Genomic DNA, 5,746 nt, shown 5'->3' with positions numbered 1-5,746 from the left:
AGGCTCCAGAGGTGGGTGTTTGTGGTGGGATGACACTTCTGTGCGTCGGACCCTCTGTTTGCTGGTCCCAGGTGGGAGGTGCTTCACCTGCTGCAGAATTTCCCTGTGTAGAGCAGATTTTACTAACCCCAGAGAGACCTACCTGGAAGCCGTTTTTCCATCCCAAATTGGGGTCCCACTACTAACAACCTTTTATGAGCGAGGAGCAGGTGATTCCATTGCTGGTGACTGCGGTTCTTCATTACCACCTCTCTGTCTGGGGCAAGGTGTCAGCAACAGTGAGAGAGGGAAGAGAAAGGACTGGAAGAATCAGAGGAGGGGGGAAATAAATCTTTCTAAGGGAAAAAGAATATTCAGTGAGCAATTTTCATGAGCTACAGACATTTGGAAATCTGCTAAAATATGTTTGCAATGTTTTTTATAAACAACATTAAATGAAAGTACAGTTAGTTCTGGACTTAACCTACCCGTTTGTCCTTGGATTTAGGGCTAGCTGGGAGCAATTCTCCAGTTTTGCACCGCAAGCCCATCTCTGCCTGCTTTGCTGGCAGATTCTGCTGCACAGGACAGTCCTTGGAGAGAGGAAAGAGCAGGACCTTCCATGGCAGAAGCGGTTCCTACGGCGGGGCCTGAGAGCTGAGTTTCAAAAGCTCCATGTTCCCAAAGAAGGGCCAGATTTTTCCGAAGGGCTGAACAGCAAGCGCTCCTGCTGTGACAGATGGCTGAGTATTTCAAAAGATCTTGCCATTAAAGCTGGCTGGAAATTGTCTATTCTCTTGTTTTTGACAGGAACTCGGGTTTTCTGTTAAAAATAATAACAGTGCAGAATGGTCAGATTTCCTTTCAGCATTCTATTTTTATGTGAGTTTTGATTGTTTTGGCCTGGGAAACTCTCACTCCAGTAATACATTTATTTACAGCTCTCTGTGCTGGAGGGACACGGAATAGATGCTTCCAGAAGTCCCATCACCTGCTCTGGTCCCTCGGTGGCAGGAAGCGTTGCTGAAGCTCTGGCTGAACCCAAGCAGTGACGTGGTGGGGAAAGCACTCGAGTGCGCTCCTTCCCTTCAGGTTTTCTTGGGTAAGGTCCCATTTAGGATTTCCAGAGTGGGTTAAGCTTTGGGATACCTGATTTGGGATCCTCGGCAGGTGGGTGACGGCCTTCCCTCGGGGCTGTTCACAGGAGAGGGAGTGCTCAGCCCTCTGAAAGCCCAGGTGGGTTTATTTGTGGCCGGGCACTCAGAGAGTGGGATCTTGGAACCTGAGGCTGTTTCTCAAAGTGTGGGCTTTAACTTTCTGTGGCTTAGCTTTCCCATCCATAAACTGGAGGTAATTCTTCATCCTTAGCAAAGGACCTATAAACACAGTGTTTATGCACGCAGCTTTGGAAAAGCAGAAACACAAAAAAACCCCTTCTCTTCCATCTGAATGTCTCAGAGCTCTTTAAACTGTTAATTAATTGAGCAGTCATAACGATGTGCCTGTGGGGACGAAGAGGGAGGAATAATTTACAGGTGGGAGAAATGAGGCATGAATGACTCCCTGGCCTTACCTGTGCCGGGCTGCGAGTCGCTGTCGGATCCAGACAGATCCCTTCTGTCCTGTCTCCTTCCCCATCTGTGAGGGGTGGTTGGGAACATCCGCTTCCTCCCCTCTTCCTCCTCTTCCTCCACAGGGGACCCGCTTCCTTGTCCCCAGGCTGTGGTTCCATGGAAGCACGAGGAGTCCATGAGGAGTACGAGGGGTCTCTCCAAGGAAGCAGGCTGGGAGCTGGGACGTTTCTTTCAGCTCCCAGGTGCCACCCACTAAAGAGGACGTGGCCCAAGAGCCATCTCCAGTGCCAGGGAGTCAAGAAATGAAACTTCTGGGTGCTCTTTGGATGACTGGCTGTCCTGCCTTCCTCCTGTCCTTACAGACCTCTGGATCACGGTGTGCTGTCCTCTGCAGACCCCAGCAGCTCAGGTGATGTCTCTGTGGTGCTGAGCAGAGGGGTCCAGGGATGTCTGCCCTGGCTCTGAAATGCCATCTCCCCTCCCAGGAGCAGCACTCTGTCACCTGCCCTTTTCCACCTGATCCCTGTCCCTGGGCTCAGCAGAATTCTGTGCAGAAAACACTGCGAATCTGCTGGCACATGGAGAATAAACGAGCATTGGAGAAGGTAAATTCAAATTGTTTAAAATCTGTGGGATGGGCGGGGTAAAAATACTGCTTAGGAAATTACAGTGCACCATTACACCCACAGTTTGGCTGGGAATCCTGTTAAATGTAGTTCTTAAACACAGCTGTGGAAGCCATGAAGATGTCCCGTCGGTTGCTCACCTTCATGGCCTCGCGGGGAGGCACTAAACACACCAGGAGCGAGCAGTGATTCTGAGGGGCTGCTTTGCTTCATTCCTCTGGCTGCTCCCTCTCGAGCTCTGGCAGCTCAAGATGTGAAGTTTTATTTCAGCCAGTCTGGTTCCTACTGCTTCTCCCCACCAGCTATTTGTATCTGGAAAGGAAGAGAAAAATACTGACATAATTTGCTGGTCCCTGGAATGCCAGTTTTTTTATTCAGCTGCCAGGGTCTATGGTTACCTTTAGCCATAGCTTTTAAAGGCCTTTTTGGCTGGATGGCGGGGACAAGCCCTCCAGGAAAAAGCAGTGGTAAGTGGAGGCTCATGATAAATATTTTGTACTGTCTGTGGTCATGTTGTCTGTTCTCCTTCAGTGCATGTATCACGTAAAAATGTTCTAGTAAAGCTGTTGCCCCCTTGGTGGTGAGTTGAAGCCTGTTTATTTCTAGCTTTCCTAAATGCATCTCACAGCCCCGTTCTGCGCCCGGGAGCGGAGCCTGAAGAGCCCTGTTCAGTGCAATGGATTGTCTTCTGCAGCTCACTGCCACCCCATGTTCTGCCTGATCTAAATCAGGGGGTCTCCAGGGTTCTCTGCTCCAGCCCCCAGGGTAGAGGGGGGTGTTCTGTGCAGACGTGACGCTCACACGTACATTTTCCATGGAGCAGTCACTGGAGAAGGAGCTGAAGGCAGGTAGAGCCTGACCTCCCTGTTGGGTGTTCATGCTCCAGAGCGGGTTCCTCTGCCCCTCGGTGGGTGATGGAGCTCCCACCCGTTCGTCAGCCCATGCCAAGGTTAGCACAACGCTGCTGGGAGAAAGCTCATCACTCAAAAACGCCTCATAAATAATTTAGAGGAAAGCAATTAGCCCACACAGCTGTAGCTGTTTGCAGAGTCCCAGTTATACCTGCCAGAGCAATCTGGAAATGGAAATTTTTTTGAAGTAGCCGGAATGGTCTAGCTCGGAGCTAGGCTTGGTGGGTCGCTGTTGATGAGTAAGGAATAATTGCACTTTCATGTCTTTTTATGAGTAATGAAATCCAGGAGAGAATTTTAGTATTTTTTGCATATTGGGAAAGGGATCAAAGGGATGCATAGTTTGAAAAACTCCAGCAGTCGAGGCCTTATCCTTCCAGAGGCTCTGCAACTCCTTCAGCTTCAGAGGGAAGGGGATAAGTTTTAATGGAGCCTTGGACTTGTGTTTTGAAGGCATCGGCTGGTTAAAGCCTGTCTGTACGTACGGACTGCCCGGGGGGGACGGGTGGGGGGAAAATAAAGTAGGTGCTGCTTGAAATACCCGAGTGTGTTTGCCTTGACAGACCCCTGGCAGCAAAACGGTTGACAACTTCTGAATAATGGTAAAAGGGAGAGGAACCTGCTCTTTAAGAACCTCAAACAACTACAGGGAGGGTGTGATGACAAAAGCCAGTTTGTGCTGGTGAGTGCTGGGGGGGGGTACCCACATTAAATCCAGAGACACCACCGGGCTGAGGAGGGAGCAGGTAAATATATATATATATATATGTACAGCTCTGGTGCTGCAATGGCTGCAGCGATGTCCTGCTTCACAAGGGGCTTGGTAATTACAGTAATTGGTATCATTTGGGGGAGGCTGATAATCAAATCTGATAATCAAATCTCTGCTGCAGGAGGTTTTTACCTCTTTTTCTCTCGAGTTCTAAGAATTGCAGGGACAGCTTTGAACTGCTTCTAATTTGTTCCTTATTCTGTTTCACGCTTTTGTTTCGGATGGAGCAGCCCCTCACAGTCTGATACAAGCAAAAGGCAACACCGTGTCGAGGAGAGTCCCTGTTTGGCTGCCCAGCAAAGCCAAGGTGTCTCGTTGGGATGCTGGGCAGGGGGCACCCACCTTCCAGCCCCTGCCCCATTGCCTCGGTGCTGGGGACAACGCACCCAGCACGTGGGTGAAGAACCCTGGCCGTGGGCTGGGGGAGAGGAGACCAGATTCATCCTTCCTGTAGCAGCGTTTGGACCGGCATCATTTGTGCATGCTTGAGGGCTGCTGCCACCACAAAAGCAGGGACTGGACACACCGATTCTGAGATGGTGGGGACCCTTTGCTGGGTCTAACTGGTTTCCCGCCTGCCCTTCCAGCCTTGGCCACTTCAGCCTGCTCCCACCTCCAGCGGCCCCTCAGCAACTCCTGAGGAAAACTGCTGAGTATTTGGGTTTAGGGTTGGGTTTTGTGGGTGTTTTTTTTTCCCCATGTGGATAAATTCAAGCATTCAGTTTCCAGCGAGCTTCACCAGGAGCAGCTCCGGCACTCCTGGAGGGACAGGGGAAGGGAACAGGGATACAGGAGAGAAAAAGAGTGACTGGAGGCAAGAAACATCCCCAGCTGGTTCCCCTGCCTCTATAGACATGTGGGATTGTACCTAAACTGGTTTAAAATAACGTAGCAGCCCTGGGGAGCTGCAGAGGGAGTCACCCCAGTGTTTGCTGGGTTTCACGAGTGGGCTCTGCAGCCTGCCCTGGTACGTGGTATGTCAGTGCCGTGAGATACCTGGAAAACAAGTTTAACTCCAGCCTGTCCGTGCTCCCGGTGAGCTCTGGTCCGTGCAGACAGGCAGCAGAGTGTAATTATGGACTAGCCAGGTCCGGAGCTAAACCCTGCCTCAGGGGGGCCTTTCTTCCACTGTCCCTCTTACAGTTGCATCTGGGGCCCGTTGACTTCAACCTGCTGGTCTGCTTCATGCCCAGTGGCCAGTGAACACAGGTATTTCCTGCCCTTTGGCTGGGCTAGCGAGGTGCCAGCCTCCAGCCGGTGAGTGCCGGTGGCCACCACAGGGCGAAGCCCATCCTGAAATGCTGGCGATGGGGAGGTTCATGCCAGGAGGTGGTGGTGGAACTCAGTGTTGGTGTTAATGCCCATCACCCTCAATCGCTGAGCCTCCACTCTCCCCCAGGAAAATCGCCCTTCCCACTGAAATCCCTGATGATGCTGTAATTACGGAATCTGCTACGTGCAGATATTTTTAATGCAGCTGAGTAAATGTGCGAGTGGCGGTGGTTTTGTATTTTAAAAGCTCTGCCTGTGTTTGTGTCGTTGGGTTATACTCACAGAGGAGGAACCGAAAACCTCACCCTGCAGCGAGGGAAATGTGGAGGTGCCCTCGCCCCACCTCTGCCCGGGGCTGCCTGGGGTGAAGGGTGCAGGCTGGGGGGCACACCCCAAACGAGCCAGGAGGAGTCGGCTTTAAAATGCTGTGGGTTGCTTGGGATTTTTTAAAATCAGGACACTTTGCAAACCCAGTTCAGAGTTTGCTGCATCCATTATACTGCCAGCCCTCGAGCAGCCAGGGAAGTGGCAGCCTCTGAGAAGTTTGTGCCCACCTCCAGGGCTGCAGCAATATGAGGCTTCATCTTTATCAAGTCCTTTGAATTTGAGAAG

General features: G+C 51.3%; 1 long non-coding RNA gene across 1 annotated transcript; it reads left to right on the top strand.

Moving 5' to 3' along the window:
• The first annotated feature begins 956 nt into the window (after positions 1–956).
• On the top strand, positions 957–2,187 carry LOC106886706. Its single transcript, XR_001411723.1, has 3 exons — positions 957–1,081; positions 1,676–1,962; positions 2,039–2,187. It is a non-coding gene; the product is annotated as an uncharacterized LOC106886706 (long non-coding RNA).
• Positions 2,188–5,746: the final 3,559 nt, after the last annotated feature.

The sequence above is a fragment of the Calidris pugnax genome, unplaced genomic scaffold (assembly GCF_001431845.1).
Source record: "Calidris pugnax isolate Ruff unplaced genomic scaffold, ASM143184v1 scaffold94, whole genome shotgun sequence".
NCBI lineage: Eukaryota > Metazoa > Chordata > Aves > Charadriiformes > Scolopacidae > Calidris > Calidris pugnax.
Note: the sequence above shows the minus strand (reverse complement) of the source record. Positions and strands in the feature narration are given on the sequence as shown.